This window comes from Thamnophis elegans, unplaced genomic scaffold (assembly GCF_009769535.1).
Source record: "Thamnophis elegans isolate rThaEle1 unplaced genomic scaffold, rThaEle1.pri scaffold_166_arrow_ctg1, whole genome shotgun sequence".
NCBI lineage: Eukaryota > Metazoa > Chordata > Lepidosauria > Squamata > Colubridae > Thamnophis > Thamnophis elegans.
Genome location: NW_022473635.1, coordinates 1 through 17,912, shown reverse-complemented (window position 1 = coordinate 17,912; position 17,912 = coordinate 1). Strand labels below are relative to the sequence as shown.

Genomic DNA, 17,912 nt, shown 5'->3' with positions numbered 1-17,912 from the left:
CAACATAGAAAACTAGATGAGCAAGGACCAATTGCTATTCACACCTCCTCAGTTTTATGAGGCATTATCTTAATTAATTAACTTAATTATGAGGGAGTACCGTAGTTAATACTTTGCTGGATCAAGGCATTCCGCAAACTATTAAGGAAGTGTAAAGATAAGTGCAAATAAAATATGGCACCAGGCTAGAAAGTGGAAGATCCTGAGTTCTAGTCCCACCTTAGTCATCAAAGCTGGGTGACTGTCGGTCAGTCACTATACCTTCTACTTCACAGGGTTGTTGTTGTGAGGGGAAATAGGAGAAGGAAGGTGTGTTTGATAGATTGACTGCCTTGAGTTGTTTATAAAAATAAAGGAGTAGTAACAAATAAATGACCTTGGGGAGAGAAGGAGATGCTGCTGCACAGGGAATAATCAGATAAGGTGGGGGAGCCCCCAGGTGCATAACTGGCACAGAAAGAACCTCAGAAAGGACCCTCCATCATTTTTCAGGCTTTCAAAAGAGTTGGTGGGAGAGATGTACTTTCAGACTTTCAAGATTATCTTATGTATCCTTCCAATAAAGTAGAGTACCTCATTTGGTCATATTTCCTATCTGGTGTACCTGGGAGGTGATGAGTGGGGGGACTTGCTACCTTGTGTGCCAGGTGAGTCTGGCCAGAGCTGGATCTGGGATCTCAGATGCGGCTGCTGCAGACTTTTGAGGTGCTTCTTCTTGTTTTCCCTCATCTTCTGAAGAGGGGTGACTTTCTCAGTTGGCTGTAGTGGTTTTTCTGCACATGGTAACTGTGGTCCATCTCAGCCACTTCATGTTGCAGACTCTGGAGGTGCTTCTTAATGTCTGGCAGAAAGTTCCTCGCCTCTTTGAGGTTTTTCTCAGTCAGCCTTCTCTTACTGGAGATGGACACTTGGCTAAGTAACCTCATGCAGTTCTTTTTAGAGTTCTTTAATGTATTTCACCAAAGATTTGTTCTCTAGCTCTAACTGATGGCATGATCTTCTGCAAATCGTCTGTTGTGGTCTTAAGTTGATCCACTTTCTCCTGGAGATAGCTGTGCTGATCTTTCATCCACTGATTATCTTTCTGGAATTTCTGGGTCTGAAAGTCAAAGGAGTCTCTCAGTTCATCAACCTGGAAGTTGGGACCATCAGTGGTCGCTGAGAGATCATCCAAGGATATTGGCTGTACGACCATTTCTTCCTTGTTGCTGACCTGTTTGAAAAATGGAGACACAGTCACATCCTCTCTCAGTTCAGGTCTAATTTTGCTAACCTGCCTTCTCAATTCTGGCTTTTTCCTAAAGTTTTGGAGTCCATCATCTTCTGCTAGCATGAGATGCAGCAGGAGTGGATAACCAACAATCTGCAGAGGGGGGTCTCCTGACGAAGGATCCTTTCAATATAATCTACCCAGATCTCAACTAAAAACCATCAGGTTCAAAATATCATATTTGAGCCACATCAAGTGAAAATCAGCTCTCTGGAAATGTTCCTAATGCTGGTAAAGGTGGAAGGAAAGAGAAAGGGAGGAAATTTTAGGGTAAGGTTGGTGGATTTGATTACTGTGTGGATGGGTGAACTTTTGGGAGACCGGAAAATCCAGACTGGCAACAGGTGATCTATTTACCTCTGTGGTCACTCAGAGTCCACACAGTTTCCATGCTGTCAATCAATGCAGACCAAACTCCCTGGAGAAGTCTGCAATGCTGGGAAAAGTGAAGGATCACCCATAAGCAGCTAAAATGAGGCTGGGGGAAGGTTGGGAGACCCAGAGGACCAGGTTGGGGACAGATCTCCATGGAGAAAATTGATCTATGGGCTACTAGGCATCAACATTCAACTTGATGACACATAATCAATCTATCAGTCAGGCAGGCAGGCAGGCAGGCGGTTAACTTACAAGGTCCCTTTCAGCTCAAGGCTTCTGTTGTCTACTTCCTTTTCATTGTTGCCTTAACCTACAAACAGGGAACAGATTAGGGTTAATGCAATCAAATGACAAAAGCCTAAAGCAGGGGTGTCAAACTCAATTCCATTGAGGCCTGTATCAGGATTGTGTTTGACCTAGTGTGTGTGTGTGTGTGTGTGTGGCCAGGGTGCGAGTAGCCAGTTCGACATCACTCGTGTAAAGAGGCACCCCTCCCAGGCTCCGTTTTGAGCAGCGACAGCCTCCTGCAGTGCTCTACCAGCGAACTAGGGCTTAGTAGGGCCACTCGCGGCCCTCTCAAGCTCCGTTTTTGTTGACAGAGGCGCCATGAGCCAGTCCGCTATTTGTAGAGTGTCCTGTGGGCCGGATCTAAGCATTCTGCAGGCCAGATCTGGCCTGTGGGCCTTGAGTTTGACACCCCTGGCCTAAAGCAGTATAACTTTGTATAAAAACACAAACTTGGCCCTTTTAAGGCTTGAATGGTCTTCAGCTCCCAGAATTCTGCTTGCTGAATGGCTGGCTGGGAGTTGAAGTCTCCCATACCTTAAAGGGGTCTAGTTTGAGAAACGCCAACAAAATCCCTCAATACTGGTCTCTCTTCAAACTATCCTGACTTCCCATTTGATTCTGAATCCAACTCAAGGCATCTCATTGCTCAAAAAACCCCACAGGAGTCGGTATCAGCTCTCTATCAATTTGACTGTCTTTGTATTGCTATGATTTCTGATAACAGGAAAAGGTGGTGACCTTTGGAATTAAGACAGACCCCCCCCCTGCAAGTACTTACTACGAGTCCCATCTCAACCATGAAAGCCCAGTGAGTGACCTTGATCCAGTCCTTCTCTCAGCCTTCACAAGGTTGTTCTCTTGGGGATGAAGAAATCTTAGATATGTTCACTGCCTTGAGCTATTTAGAGAAATAATAAAGGTGGTATAAAAAATCCAAGTAATAAAAAATGAAAACAAACGTTCAGTTGCCAGGCCAAGTGTGTTATTGGGAAATAACTACTATCTGGCCAACAAAATCAGAGTTTAGTAATTTCCCCAAATCATTAAGCAGATCAACCTCTAGCTTTGTGGTTGCAATGCCCACCCAACTGGGACAGCCTGAAGCCATTTTTTTGGCCCCTAAACATTGCAGGTTTTTCCGAGTGCGCTTCACCGCCACAAAGCCAGCCAGGCCCAGCCCCTTTCTGGTGACAGGAACTTTGACATGATGGATGAGGAGTTTGGTGACAGGTATGGAGGCTGCCAACATGGCAGGTATCAGCATGTCTGTGAAGTTTAATGGAATCCCCACTTTTCTAATCTTCCCCCCTTGGTTCTGCCTTAAAGTGAAGGGTCTCTCCCTCCTGAGGAGCCCAGGCGAGGGAGACCCTGCGATGCCCCCAGTGCCAGCCATCCAATCCAGCCACTTTCCAGGGATGTTGAGCAGAGCCTCCATTATGTGGTCCAGACTCCCCAAGGATGCTGGAGGTTGCCATGGCGAGCTTCAGCCAATGAGCTTAGGAGGAGCCTCTGACATCATAGGCCAAGGCTTTGATTGGCCTGGACCTGAGATTTAAACAATAACCACCAACTGGCTGCCTTCCCTTGAGGGTATGGGTTATCCATTGATGAGCCAATCCTGAAGGGGCTTCGAGCCCCGAATTGGCTTCAGCCAGAGCGGCTCCCTCTGAAAGGGAAACCCTCGGTCACCTGGAGAGGTTGGGGAGCCCCAGATTCCACCCCTTCTCTGGGAGTGAAATTAAAATCTTGTCCCTTGGAGTATAATCTGGTGTTAAGAGATCCAGAGAATCCAGGTTTCCCTCTCTAGGCCCAAATGATGAAGGGAAATATGCATAAAAGAGATATGATTCATATTCAAAAGGCCTTGTGAGAAGGTGCCTGAAGAAACCCATGAATCTTTGCAAGCTTTAGCTATCCTACTCACTGTCTGCGTTGGCCAGATATGGCTTCAAGGCCAGGTGATAGACTGTCCCCTACAGGCAGTGAGAGGGACAGCTAAATCATGGAAAGAACCAGTGGAGAAGGACCCTGATTGCTGACTGGGGAGTTTTTGGAGCTGAAGTCCACTCTTCTTCAGGTTGCTAAGGTTGAGAAACATGCTCTAATAGATCTTGCACTGGGCAGTTGGACAGATGACCTCTAAGGTCTCTTTCAACTCCATTTGTCCATTATTCCCTGCTTACCTTTTTATGGAAGGAAAAACAATCCTCTCTAAAAAGGGACTTGAGCAACAAAATGGAGGATGTGGGGTCTTTGCCAGTTTTAGCTGTCCTACTCACTGCCTGCAGAGGCCAGGCATCACTTAAAGGCCAGACTATAGACTGCCCCCTACAGGCAGTAAGAAGGACAGCTAAAGATGGCACAAGCCCCACAGGGTCCTCCATTTTGTGGCGGGAAAGAGGGAAATTGGCAAAGGAGAAAAGTGGAGAATTGTGGAGTATTTTCTGTGTGTGGAACCTTCTCTCTTCTTTTGGCACCTTGAATAAAATCCATCTTGGTTTTGTTGTCCCCAAAACTGGGCTCTTGCTTAGTGTCGAAGCAGATAAGTCAGGCAAGGCAAAGAAATGAAGACAAGAGAAAATGTTTTATCAGAATTTATATTCCTCACTCTCATGTCCCATTCCATTCACACCAGAGTCCTATCTCCACATAGGACATTATGGTTAGCCTTTATTTTACAACAAAGCGTTCATTTGCCACTGGATTAGTGATGGCTGGAGGGGCTGCAGGAACTTTCGTAAAGAATAAACTTCACTATTATTTCATTAAGACTTTTGGATGGCGAGATATTTCGCGTTTGTATAGTGCAATTCTAAGCATATGTGGATTTGCCTACAGGCCTCTTCAAAACCGTATGTATCTGCTTTGGGCATTTTAAATTAAATATCTCCTTTTTCCTGCAGGAACTTTCGTCCAGTATCAACTTCAGCATTATCTAATCCAGAAGCTTGGATGGAGAGGTAGCCTGTGGGCCTATAGCGCTATTCTAGGTATATGCGTTCTGGCTGCCTTTGCCTACAGGCCCCTTCAAAAAGGTATGTATCTGCTTTGGGCATTTTAAATTAAATATCTCCTTTTTCCTGTGTGTGTGTGTGGGGGGGGGAAGAGAATCCATATTGGGTAAAATAAGGATACAAAGTAACCCAAAGAGTTCTTTTCAGGTTTCTGAATTTTCCTACACAATTACTCAGACACAACACAACTATACATCCCTGCCCCCCCCCCCCCAATAAATAAGTAGCAACACGGGAATGAAAAGAAAGTAAATCCAACATTTAGGACAACTATTGGAACCATGCAATAGTGTAGAAACAATTGGAAAAGAACTGAATTTTAAATTATTATGCTTTGTAGCTCAATTGAGTTGAGACCATGTTTTTCCTGTTTGGGAGTTTGACCTTGGGATGGAGAGTCTTGGAGGGGAAGCACCAACCACTGAAACCAGAGATTGACTCTTCTTCCTTCCTCCCTTTTCTCTTCCAGACATGGATCCCAATGAACAGCTGCAACCATCATGGTCTGATCATGGTGAGCCTTTATTTCACAAGCAAACGCTAGATGGCCAAGATATAAATTAAGTCTATTTTGACATACTGCAGTAAATTTTATGAACTATTTTGCTCAAAACAGAACTCCCAGCAATAGAAAAAAAAGAGCACAATTTGAAGTCAGCAACCTTCTACATAAACAAACTGTACTTAGAAATGCATATTGATTTCTTAATTGTATTTTATTGCTGTTAAATCGCATTAAAAGTATTCAGAATGAAGCTGTTCCTTGAAAATATTTTAAAAACCATATACCTAAAATAGATCTCAATATAGTTTCTGTCAACAGATGCAAAAGGCAATGCATTTTCTACTTAGGTAGAACTTTAGAAAATGTTTTCTCAAGTAGGGCCCCTTCATCAAATATACCACAAATGAGAACTGACAGAATCAGTTTTCCAAATGGCATTGGCTGCCACCTCATCAATGAAACAGGCAAACAAAGTACCAAAAATGTCACTAGGTGAAGTCCAAAAAAAGACCTCAGCATTCATATTTTCTATATCATCTAAAAGTTATTTTAAACTAACTGATCTGAAATATAAACCTACAAAGGCACATTTGAAAAGAAATATTTAATCTACATATTGCCATAACCTAAATCATATGAAAGCTAGCTATGTGCAGTTTTAACTTTCTTTCATTTTTACTTCCCATTTAAAGTCTAAATCTGGACAGATGGAAAGAAAGAAAGGCGGAGGGAGGGAGGGAGGGAGGGAGGGATTTTCATCATTATTGAGGGCAGACTGATGAGTCTGTATTGAAAAATATCTGAAAGAATGATTAAATAACTAATGTATTTAATCTTCAACTTCCAAATATTAAAACAATGTTTTTTAAAAAAGAATGATTAAATATTAACTAGACAGGCATTAAGAGAAATATGTACCTCTTCAGGAGGAATACACTGAATCTTTGGCATTACCGTATATACTCAAGTATAAGCCGAGTTTTTCAGCCCACTTTTTGGGCTGAAAAAAGCCGGCTCGGCTTATACTCGAGTCTACAACTGGATCCGGCAGTGCTGTTGCCTGTTGGAGGAGGAGGGGATTCCTTCCTGCGAGACCCCGTCCAGAAAAATGCGGGGAGCGGCAGCGGAGCCCCGGGGCTTGCTTCTGCTCCATCCGCTGGACTGTTTCCTCGCTTGCCCGCCCGCCCGCTCATTCATTCCGTTTCCTCCCCTGCCTGCCTGCTCGTTCATTCCGTTTCCTCCCCTGCCTGCCCGCTCGTTCATTCCGTTTCCTAGCCTGCCTGGCCACTCATTCATTCCGTTTCCTCCCCTGCCTGCCCCTCGTTCATTCCGTTTCCTAGCCTGCCTGGCCACTCGTTCATTCCGTTTCCTAGCCTGCCTGACTGTAAGATAATAAATGACAGTAAAAATATAAAGCATAATTATTCTTTTTCTTTGCCATTCTTATATTATTATTATTCCATTTGGAAGGTTATAAGGTATAGTTTAAAATGCTTTGAAATCCCCATTCCCTCGCCACTCCAGGGCAAGGATACTATGAAATCCCCCAAATCCTCCCCACTCCAGGGGTAGGATACTATGAAATCCACATTTCCTCCCCACTCCAGGGGTAGGATACTGCAAAATCCCCAATTCCTCCCCACTCCAGGGGAAGGATACTATGAAATCCACATTTCCTCCCCACTCAGGGGAAAGATACTATGAAATCCCCAAATCTCCCCACTCCAGGGGAAGGATACTATGAAATCCACATTTCCTCCCCACTCCAGGGGTAGGATACTGCAAAATCCCATTCCTCCCCACTCCAGGGGAAGGATACTATGAAATCCCCAAATCTCCCCACTCCAGGGAAGGATACTCTGAAATGCACATTTCCCCCCACCCAGGGGTAGGATACTGCAAAATCCCCATTCCTCCCCACTCCAGGGGAAGGATACTATGAAATCCCCAATTCCTCCCCACTCCAGGGGAGGAAATAAATATTCAAAAAACGTTATTGGTATCTATTTTTATTTTTGAAATTTACCGGTAGCTGCTGCATTTCCCATCCTAGGCTTATACTCGAGTCAATAACTTTTTCAGGTTTTTGTGGTAAAATTAGGTGCCTCGGCTTATAATCGGGTCGGCCTATACTCGAGTATATACGGTATATTGTAAAAATTTTCAAGAGCTTCTTTGATGACTGTCAGCTGAAGATTTTAAACATGAAATAAATAATATAAAAGAATCAAGCATCTGTTTAACAAAAGATGTGTTTTCATAGTCTAGAATTATGAAAACTCTGTATGAAAATAAGAAAAATAATAATACACAAGTTGTAAGATGAAAGTCTGCATTTGTAATAGAATTGTCTCTTTTCATACTTCTTCCCAAAGTTAACTCTTAAATTCCTGAAATGAATTTTGATTAGATATGTTTGTTCTTCTAATGGAATTCTTCAGTGGAAAGACTTAATTAGATTCTCGTCACCACTAGTTATTATACAACGACAATTAAGGCTACAGTTTTGCAGAATGCAATGGCAGAGTGACCTTTTCTCTCACCTGATAGTAAGTAGAGCCTGGCATTATCCAACTTTTTGAGAGAACACTGAAGAGAAAGAACTACTTATCAAGCATTAAAAAGACAGAATTCACTATATAAAATTAAACAACAGAGAGATTCATCATTATTTTCCCACATGGTAAAAGATTACATAGAAAACACATATAAGACTTCAAGAAGGCAAATTCTTGAAATCTTCTATGTCTACACAGTATGTCCAACATTGTTTGACTAGTATTACATTTTGCTGCTCACTTTCTCTTAAATTGTTATAAGGCCTATTGTATATAGCCTGGAACATTGGGTAATAATGCTGAATTGATAATCCATAGAATAAGTGAAACCTTACAATGTTCATAAAGTACCCACTCATTTTAGGGCTACTTATACATTGTACACTGACAAACATTACATGACATCAATTTTCTAAAAACAGATTGAAAATTCCTGCTGTATCATTTCAGGGAATGCTTGGAGCCCTGAAGCTCTTTATTAGGAAAATGTGTTATGGCAGACAGGTTTCTAGACAAAGCTTCTAGTTTATGTAGTTTTTGACCAATGCAGTAATACAGTAGTACAGTAATTGTGCATATTTTACGATGTCCCATCAGAGAGGGAAAATTGAAAAGAAATAGCTAGCAACCTACAAGAAGTGAGTATTACAAAATATTTCAAATTAGCCAACTGAGACTATTTTCCAAAATGCTGTGTTATCTCCAGTCTTCTTCATTATCTGTCTCAAGGATACTGTATATGCACACATATAATGGTTTCTTGTTTGATATTTATGACTATTTGAGGAATTGCATTTCATTTATTGATCCACAATATCTAAATTTCTCATGGTCATTTAATAGTTATATTTGATAATCACATACAGAACAATGCTTACAGCCAGATTGTCTTGGACTGGCACTTAGTGATGTCTGTACTCACCTGTACTTACTTGTTTTTTAGCCCAGCTGAAAGGCGCAGCAAACAGATTGCTGCACCTCAGCTGTTTTGGGCACGCCTCAGCTGCAGTAGAAGGTAGTTTTTTAGCTTTGTTTTAACCTACTGCATGAGCGTGCAAAGTGCAAGCTCAGCGAACTGGTTGTTATCACAGGTTGAATCACTGCTATAATACCTAGAGTTGGGATCTTCCACCAACAACAGAGACTCATGAGAGATCTCAGCAATACCATAGATTCAAGACCTAGTGATGGTATAATGTTTTTGTTATGTATCAGCAACTTCCCTGAACAAATATTTTTCAACTTCTAAACCTTTAAGGAAGCATTAGACTAAGCCCTACATACCTGGCAGACTCAGAATATAATAACCACTTTTATTTCTGTAAATAAATGAAATACTGCATACTCCTTAACAGAGAGTCTTACATATAGTAAGAAGTAGTAGTGACTCTGAGAAAATAATTTTCCCCACCTGTTAGGTCAATTTTTCTATAGAGTTCCAGTGTCTTCTGAAAATACTTTTTTTGTGAGTAAGAGCCTCTAAGTCCTGCACAATGTCCCATGTTTTTCCCATTCATGTCTCCTATGGAAAGAAAAAAAGGTAAAAAATAACTAGTATCTTGAAACAGCCAATGTATTTGGAAACTATACAAAATTCTGTAATCTATATTATTGAGAAGAAAATCTCATTGTGAGTCTAGTCAAGATTCTACACTTTGCTCATTGCATGGAATCTAGAAAATTCAGCATAAAGCCAGCTTTAGTAATTGTTCTTCTTAAGAGATACAGTTAGATATACAGATCTAATGATAGGTAATATCTTTACATTCTGTATGATAATGCATGTTTTGGCCACTGTAACTTCTTTTATAGCTTATTTATTATTTATTTAAATATTTTGACCAGCTCAACCTCCAATGAACTCAGCGCAACTCAAACTATATTCCTTAGGGATGCTCTAAATCAAGGGTGCTTAATTCTGGCCCGCAGGGGAAGAATTAAATGGAAACGGTGAAGGACCATCCCGCAGTGTCCTCTGCCAGTGAAAATGTGTATGGCCCCCGGGCTCCGTTTGGCTGGCAGAAGGTTTCAGAAGGCCATCCATGCCAAATATGGGACCCGAAGGCCAAACAAAACAAAAGGAGAAATGTTTCCCCTTTTGCATTTAAGCATCCAAGAATGGACAGGAAAGGAGAAAGGGAAAGAGGAAAGACAAGGAAAAAGATGGGAAGATGGAAAGAGAGAAAGGAAGGCAAAAGGAAAGAGGGGAAGGAAGAAGAAAGAACAAAGAGGGAAGGAAGGAAGGAGGAATTCCTGCCTTAGCACTTGGCCATCAGCAGACGGCAAGGGTCCTCTGGAGGACAAGAGTTTGGCGCTCTCCCTGGACACGCCTTCCTTCACTGGAGGCAATGGGTCCCCTCAGCCCCGCCCAGGCCACCAGCATGAGTAATGTCAAAACGTTGGTCATGCCCATCCTGGCCATGTCCGCTCATCCCCCAAGGTCAAACACAATCCTGATGCGGCCCACAATGAAATTGAGTTTGACACCCCTGCTGTAATGGTACTCTCAAATGTGTATTTTCCAAACTCCTCTTATATATAAATTATCTCCTTAGTATATATGAATCTCTTGGATAGGTCTCTTTCTGCTGAGAAAAGGATTTCTTTTTATGAATAATTTAAATTAAATGACAAGAGAAGTGAAGGTGTGATGGTTAAGACACCAGAAGTTTGGAGTCTTCTGAATTTGCTTTTCAAAAGCAAGAAAACTTAGCATTTGAGAGAAGACATGCTGCAGTCATTTTTCATGTGGAACTGGAAACTATGGAAACCACAAAGTGTAAAGAAAAGCTTTGTTTTTACTTTATCAAATGAAAAGAAAACAATCTTGTCCTTGTGCCTAACAAATAGTCATTTTGTAGCATATCAAGGACATTGCTACCAACTTGATGGACACACAGAATAACAAAGGTTAATTGTTGAATACATTTTTTCAGTGAAAAATGTCAGTACGGAAACTTTACTTCCCATCAAGGTTACAAATCAGAAAAATAAAAGCAGTTCTAGTATAAAACAGAAGACAAATCAGTTTATCTGTTCAAGTCTTAAAGCATTCATTTTTTTTCCTGGTGGGCTGTATTCATGAGGCAGACTTAAACAAAATATATGGCATCTTATAATGTAGTCTGCATTTTTCATTCATAATTCCTTACTTTTAATGCTGTGTTCATATATTTTTGCTTTATGGTATTGTGGTTACTACCAATGTGGAATTGCATTTGCCCTGCATGTGGGCCACATTGCTGCAATGTGGTTACTTACAATCTGCTTAGAACCCACTCAAACTAAGGTAGTGTGCATGTTCCATAAACAAATAATATTAAAATAATTACTTAATTTCAACTGAACGATATGCAGCTGTATAAATGAGGATAATACATAAACAGCCATTTCTCAAAAAAATCTTTGCTTAATTGCTATTTCATGTTAGGGCTATGTAGTATTTTAGAAATGATTTGGAAAATGAGCTTTGCAGTTTACAGGAGTATGAATATAGTACCTGTTTGCAGTGTTTAAAGCAGCTTCAGTAAATTGGAAATAGGTGTTACATTTACACTCCTGTGCTCAACAAAGCACATGCTCCAGGGATTGTGTGGCTGTACTCTATAGTGACTCTGATTCTGGGAAAGTTGTGGCTCTTTAAAGAGCTACATACTAATAGGCTATATATTATTGGGAAACGTCTAGCCAGGCAGAGGGGAGTCTCAAATGGGGGATTAGCCTTGAATTGCTCCACAGGTCCAAGAGATTTTTCTCCACCCCCCTTTTTAAGTGCCATAGAACCTTATTTATCTGTTCCCATGAAAAGGCAAGCAGTCTGGGGTTATTTTTGTATAGTAGAGAGATTATAATAAAGTATTAACTCATTTTCCTTTAATGTCTAGTTTGGGCTTTTGTTATATGTACTTCTATTTTAAACAGAAAAGCTAAAGGCAGTCATAATGATGCAGCAAATTAAGGTTAAGGATCTGAACGATGATGCAGTCAGATTACTTCTTCATACTTTTTAAGCACTTTCCCAAGTGCTTAAAATTACTTGTCATTGGTACAATATATTGTTCATCTTTTAAAAATAAGCACAAAAAGGTGCAGTCAAAATTGTACTTAGAAGAAATCTTACATGGATATGTTCATGTAGTCTCCCAAAATCAGGTAGAGCTTGGGGAAGCTTTTACCTTTCTTTACTGGGAATCAATGGATATTGCATACTAGAGCTCTGAAATTATTCAGATTTGATTCCAAAAAGTTGCTTTGAAGAGTACAGGGATATGAACACAGCACCTTTTTCTGAAACATGTGAGTTGTATCTTTTTCTGGAATTGTGCAGTAGCTGCAAAGGGCAGTTAATAATCCTAGTTAAAGATACATTTATGTTAATGTGCCAAGACAGTATTTGTCATGCTCCAAATTAGCTTTATAGAATTGGAGCCAAAGTACTCACAGTACAGTGTATTAAACATAATACAAGCTTAATGGATTTCTTTTCATAATCAATATACTGGATACTTTACAAAATAATGTAACAGGACATAATTAGTGCCATAAATTTTAACTAAATGTTCTTAAAGATGAGTTTGACTGAAAACATTAAAACTGAATTTTATAGTTGAACTCTCGTGAGGGTCAAAAATACCATCTATATGTCTAAATACAGTATGTTATTTGAGAAAGCATGAATGCTGAAACAAACTAATCGTCAGAAATCCATAGTTTGTATTATCTGCATATCTGACTCCTATTGTTACCTAGGGTGTTTCATTTAGAAAGGCAACTAAAATTAAGCATTTATGCAAAGCCATCAATAGGGTTAAATGTGACACAACTCACCATAAATAAGTATGGTTTGTATGTAGTATATCTGGCCAATATTCGTTCATGTCTTCCATAAAATCCTAGCAATATAAAAAACCTATAAAATTAAAAAGCAAGGATATGATGCAAACTCCATCTAGATTTTTTCAATGAATGTTTCATTTTATTTTATTAGATTTTAATCTCTTTATTGTTTTATAAAAATTGAAGATGGCGAACATAACCTTTTCTCCACAACAGCCCTGTGAGGTGAGCTGGAATGAGAGAGAGTGACTGCCCCCCTTTCATGTATAAAGTAGGACTAGAACTCATAACCTCTTGATTTTTAACCAGAACTTTAACCACTACATCCAACTGGCTGTATAAAATAGCCTCGTATCTATAAAATACTTCACACAACAGCTTTAGTTAACATGTGATTATGATAATATTGGAACTTGTAAGCAACTCTGCAAATTATTTAAAAAGGGACTCAAAAATGAATGGCTCATCCTCTTTTTCTAGTTCCTGGTTTGGTAATAAACGTTTGCTGATTGAAATGTATTAATAAATAATACCACTTTGGCAGAATACCCTAAAGCTTTTCTGAGTCCAGTCAAATTCTTGAATTAATTATTATTATAGTTTTTCTTCAAGTACTCAGTACCTACAATTTATTTGATTCATACCTTAAGTTCAGATATATTGAAGTGCCAACTTCTATTACATTCTGCAGCTTTATCGGGCCTGGGGAAGAAGCAGAACAAAAGAGTGCAAAGCGTGAAAACCCAACTGTTCTTAATGGTAGTGGAATGCATTCTCCTTCTCTAACATACATCTTGTGAAATGGGAGACATCACAGGATTGTCTTGAGAAGAGTTAAGGACAGATGATATAGTACGTACCTTATTCGATATCATAAAGGTTAAAAAAATTGAGAACATAAAAAAAAATTATATAATGTAATCTCATAGCAATTTAGCATAGAGATGTACAATTAGTGATTCCATAACTTCCTTTTTTGGGAGACAAACAAATCCTAGTAAATAAACCAAACTATTTATAAATATAAAAGGAATATTAAATTTTAATTTACCTAGAAATCCTGGTATAAGTGTTTTGATTCATGGATTACCATAGATTATTTATAATAACAAATCATTTATTTAAAAAAACCTTATCTATAATAAAAACTTTCACCTTCTATGGGCATCAGACCAGAATATTTCAAATATAAGATACTATGAACTTAGAAAGACTAGCAATACAAGATTTTTTTCTCCCAAATTTATACCTTACCAGAATCCATGGATTGTCCAGTACATTGGTGGTTCTTTGCATTCATTTTCGTTCATCTAGAGAAAATAATGGGCTATTAAAGGAAAACCATTTTATGCAGAATGGGAAAAATAGGGTCTAATTCAGCTGTGATTCAAATTATTAATTCTGACTGTTGTTTCAATTTGTCTCAGATTTGATTGAGGCATCTGATGTAATAATTCAGCATGAATTCAATCTATTTGTTTTGATTTAGACCTTGGAGTCAAACTTTGTAACCCTAGAAGGTGAGTGTTTTAAGGGGGGAAAAACAGAAATCATCAATATCCAATTGGGCTGACAGACAACCTCACAACATCTGCAAAATATAGCAGAGGTTCCTGTTCACAAGATAAATATGATGGTGGGCAATCTCAAACTGAGTATTAACAACATTGTCCAGAAGAAAAAGCAGAAAGTAATTTAAGCTAATCGTTTCCTGATGAATTAGAAAGAGGAACAGTTTCTTCCTGGAATGTTTTATCCATCATTATATTTTTTATCTACAATAATACTTACAGAGTCTTGATGTAGTTCAACAGTGCTCAAGTAAATAAAGATGGTGTGGAAGAATAATGTTTTATTTTGGAACACAGCAGTCCTTTTTTTACTTATTAATTTAAAAGACACTTAATTAACTGTGGGAGCCAAACTGTCGCCATAACAGGCTAGGTAAAATAGCTAGGAAACAAAGAAGAATAGACAAAGCTATCTGAATTAAGAACCTAGTGGAAATTTACCAAGGCCGTGTCAAAGATAAGAAAGTGTTGGAATTCATTCCGGGTGTTTATGTGCAGGACAAGCCTCTGCTATCTGAAACACAAATACACAGGGATGAACAACCTTGCACCAGAAAACATCTTTATGGCCTAACGGTCATAAATACAGCCTCATGTAACAAGAACTATGTGAACCAGCTACTCCCACACATGCCCTTTCTCCCCCTATGCTGAGTTATAACTTTCTATCCCCTCTCTCCCCCTCTCAATGCCATGCAGCTTGTAAATCTTCTGTTCCCCCTTTTGCCCACCCCTTGCCATGATGTGATTTGTAGAATGCTGTGAACTTTTTATTAGTTTACTTATGCCATGTGTGATTATATATGCCTTTTGATACGTTCCTTTTTGATGACACTGTAACTAACTTTTTCTAATAAATACGCACTCTGAACAAGACAGAGATTGCCACTTTATCCAGACTGCTGCCTTTGTGTTTCATTGGGAAGCAGTCTTAGGAATTGGGACCGTGAAGTGGACCACTGGTTGGGGAGACCCCTGCATCCCGCAGGCGTTGTCTCTTCAATTAACTTTAGTGAGACACTGAATGTGACAGTCAACCAAAGAGGTATCCCAAAGATACTTTTAAATAACCTGGACTTAGACTGTGCAGGCCTTTGTGGATTATTTTAGAAAATACCTTCCCATAAATGGCCTAATAGTTGAAGCTGATAAATAGTATTCATCTCATTTATAATTATTCATAGGCCATTGTAACTGGGAGAAAAAACCAACAATACAGTTTGATGCAATTTATCCAGCTACCATTCTTTCTGGAATGTTACACTGAATGTGTATGAAGACTGAGTGGTGAAGGATTTGGTTCTACATCTGCTGTGCTATAATCTCAAACCAGTAAAATTATATGGAGATACTATTAGCAAGCTTTATTTCATCAAGAAGTGCTAATACTGGAAACCCCGGAAAGTTGGTCCCATTTTCATAAAAATAAAAACACTGGTAAACTATTTGAAAATAGCCTCTCAGAATACCTAGTATTAGAAAAAAAAAAGTTGATAAAATCAGAGTAATTTGAAATTTATCTAAAATTATTAGTATACAATTTATCTAAAATTATCTTCATTTTGAATTAATACTTTGTCATATGAAGTATTCCATTTAATGACAAAATGGACTGATAAGCCATGGGTGTTTGAAACCAGTTGTATATTTCTGGTTTTAAGAAAACAACCCTGGGTAAGAAATGTAAAATTTACGCAAGCCCAAAATCTGAGGGAGAATTTCTACAAGATGTTTTAAAAATGGCATTTAGATTCTAAAAAATTGGCTTATATGTATCCGAACCTACAACCTAAATGCTGGAGATGTGATTGTGCTGATGCTACGTATTATCATATATGGTGGACTTGTAAAAAGGTCAAAGCATTTTGGATAAAAATATGGTGGATTATGCAAAATATCTTTAAAAAGGGGATAAAGTTTACCCCTCAGTTATTCTTGTTAGGTATAACTACTGATTGTACTGTTATAGAGACTAATTTGATTTTGAACCTAACAATGGCAGCAAGACTGTTGGTGGCACAATACTGGAAGAAGGAAGATCTGCCTACTATTCAAGACTGGACATTAAAAGTAACAAATTTAGCAGAGATGGCTAAAATATCAGCATACCTCAAGGATCATTCAGACGAGAAATATAAGCAGGAGTGGAGAAGATGGATTGATTATATTCAAAATAAATATGGGACTAAGAAACTCCAGATAGCCTATGATTGAATCAGCAAGGAATGACATGACCTGTTTAGAGTTAGCTTAACAAAAGGCGAGTTAAAGTACAAGTGGGGGATGATGCTAAAGTCTCTTAGTTTATTTTAGAATATGGTTCTTAAAGATTTATACCCTGTTTGCTCTGGGAGGTCGGGGGGGGGGAGGTTGGAGGGGAAGGTGGGTTTGGGTCAGAGAGGGGAGGTAAATATTTGTAAAACCTTTTTTAAAACTTTTAATAAAAAAAAGAAACTAACTCTGTGTATTCTGACATGGTCCCTATTTGTCAAGGCTTTTTTTTCTTTAGCGCTTTTTAGAAGCATTTAGCTTACTACTAAGAAGTAAAATATTCTACTTACTCCTTATATTAAAAACAACCCTTTTAGCCTTGCAAACCTTTTCTGACCACATTCACTGCAATGGTCACCATGCATGTAAGATGACATCTGGGACCAAATAAAAATTAACCACCCTTACAATGTTTGTTCTGAATGAAGGTTGGAATTGGACATGTGCATGTCTCTGAATATTTCACATTATTCTGAAGTTGTCAATTTTATTTATAATATTGGAAAGGTAATTATTAGTTTTGAAATGGTTGCTTGTATTTTATGTTAATATTGACGGCTAGCTTTGCAAAACTTTCTGATATAACATACAGATACAGCAAATAAATGCTTTGAAATTGAATCCTTTTTTCTATGAAATTATTAAATTTCTTTTAAAAGTTATTTCTAAATATAAATGCTTTCCTATTTTTAAAAATGGCTGTAGCTGGCTCTTATGTGGAAGACTATCACGTAAGACAATTTAATTGAAATCCAGAAATGGAGAACATATAGATCCAAACCATTTTGGTAGGGAGGAGTGAATTAGAACCCCATCTAGGTCTAGTATATAAAAACTATGTCATTTTAAAAAGTCCCCCCCCTTTCAACTCCATCTCACTACCCATTGCAGCCCCTACCTTTCAGAGCATGCAGTGCACCATCTAGCTACCAAAAGCCTACTTTTGCATTATGATTTAAGTTGGTTTAGAATATGGCAATATTTAAGTAAAAAGTGTGGTTTAAAAGTAAACAATCTTCTTACCTGGTTTTAAGGAAGGCAATACTCCCATGTTAGAATTGCAGAGTGCTGTAAAAAGTAGTAATTGTTTAACAAAACCCTCTGGCAGGCAATTTTTCATATGATAAAAAGAAAGTTGTAAATCCTATCACAACTGTTTTTTCCTCAAAACATTTCTTAGGCTACTTTAAATATGAGTCATAAAATGCTTGCCATTTTTTC

At 38.7% G+C, this 17,912-nt stretch overlaps 2 long non-coding RNA genes across 5 annotated transcripts; both read right to left on the bottom strand.

The window, feature by feature from the left end:
• Positions 1-588: 588 nt before the first annotated feature.
• On the bottom strand, positions 589-8,039 carry LOC116523315. Of its 4 annotated transcripts, none has more exons than XR_004257076.1 (4): positions 7,999-8,039; positions 2,715-2,834; positions 1,901-1,958; positions 589-1,213 (listed from the first exon to the last, which is right to left on the bottom strand). It is a non-coding gene; the product is annotated as an uncharacterized LOC116523315 (long non-coding RNA). The 4 variants fall into 4 exon arrangements; XR_004257074.1 differs by lacking the exon at positions 7,999-8,039 and adding an exon at positions 7,482-7,521; XR_004257075.1 differs by lacking the exon at positions 7,999-8,039 and adding an exon at positions 4,414-4,548.
• Positions 8,040-9,506: 1,467 nt separating this feature from the next.
• On the bottom strand, positions 9,507-17,894 carry LOC116523317. Its single transcript, XR_004257078.1, has 6 exons — positions 17,715-17,894; positions 14,862-14,934; positions 14,104-14,159; positions 13,494-13,551; positions 12,841-12,905; positions 9,507-9,535 (listed from the first exon to the last, which is right to left on the bottom strand). It is a non-coding gene; the product is annotated as an uncharacterized LOC116523317 (long non-coding RNA).
• Between the last annotated feature and the right edge of the window lie 18 nt (positions 17,895-17,912).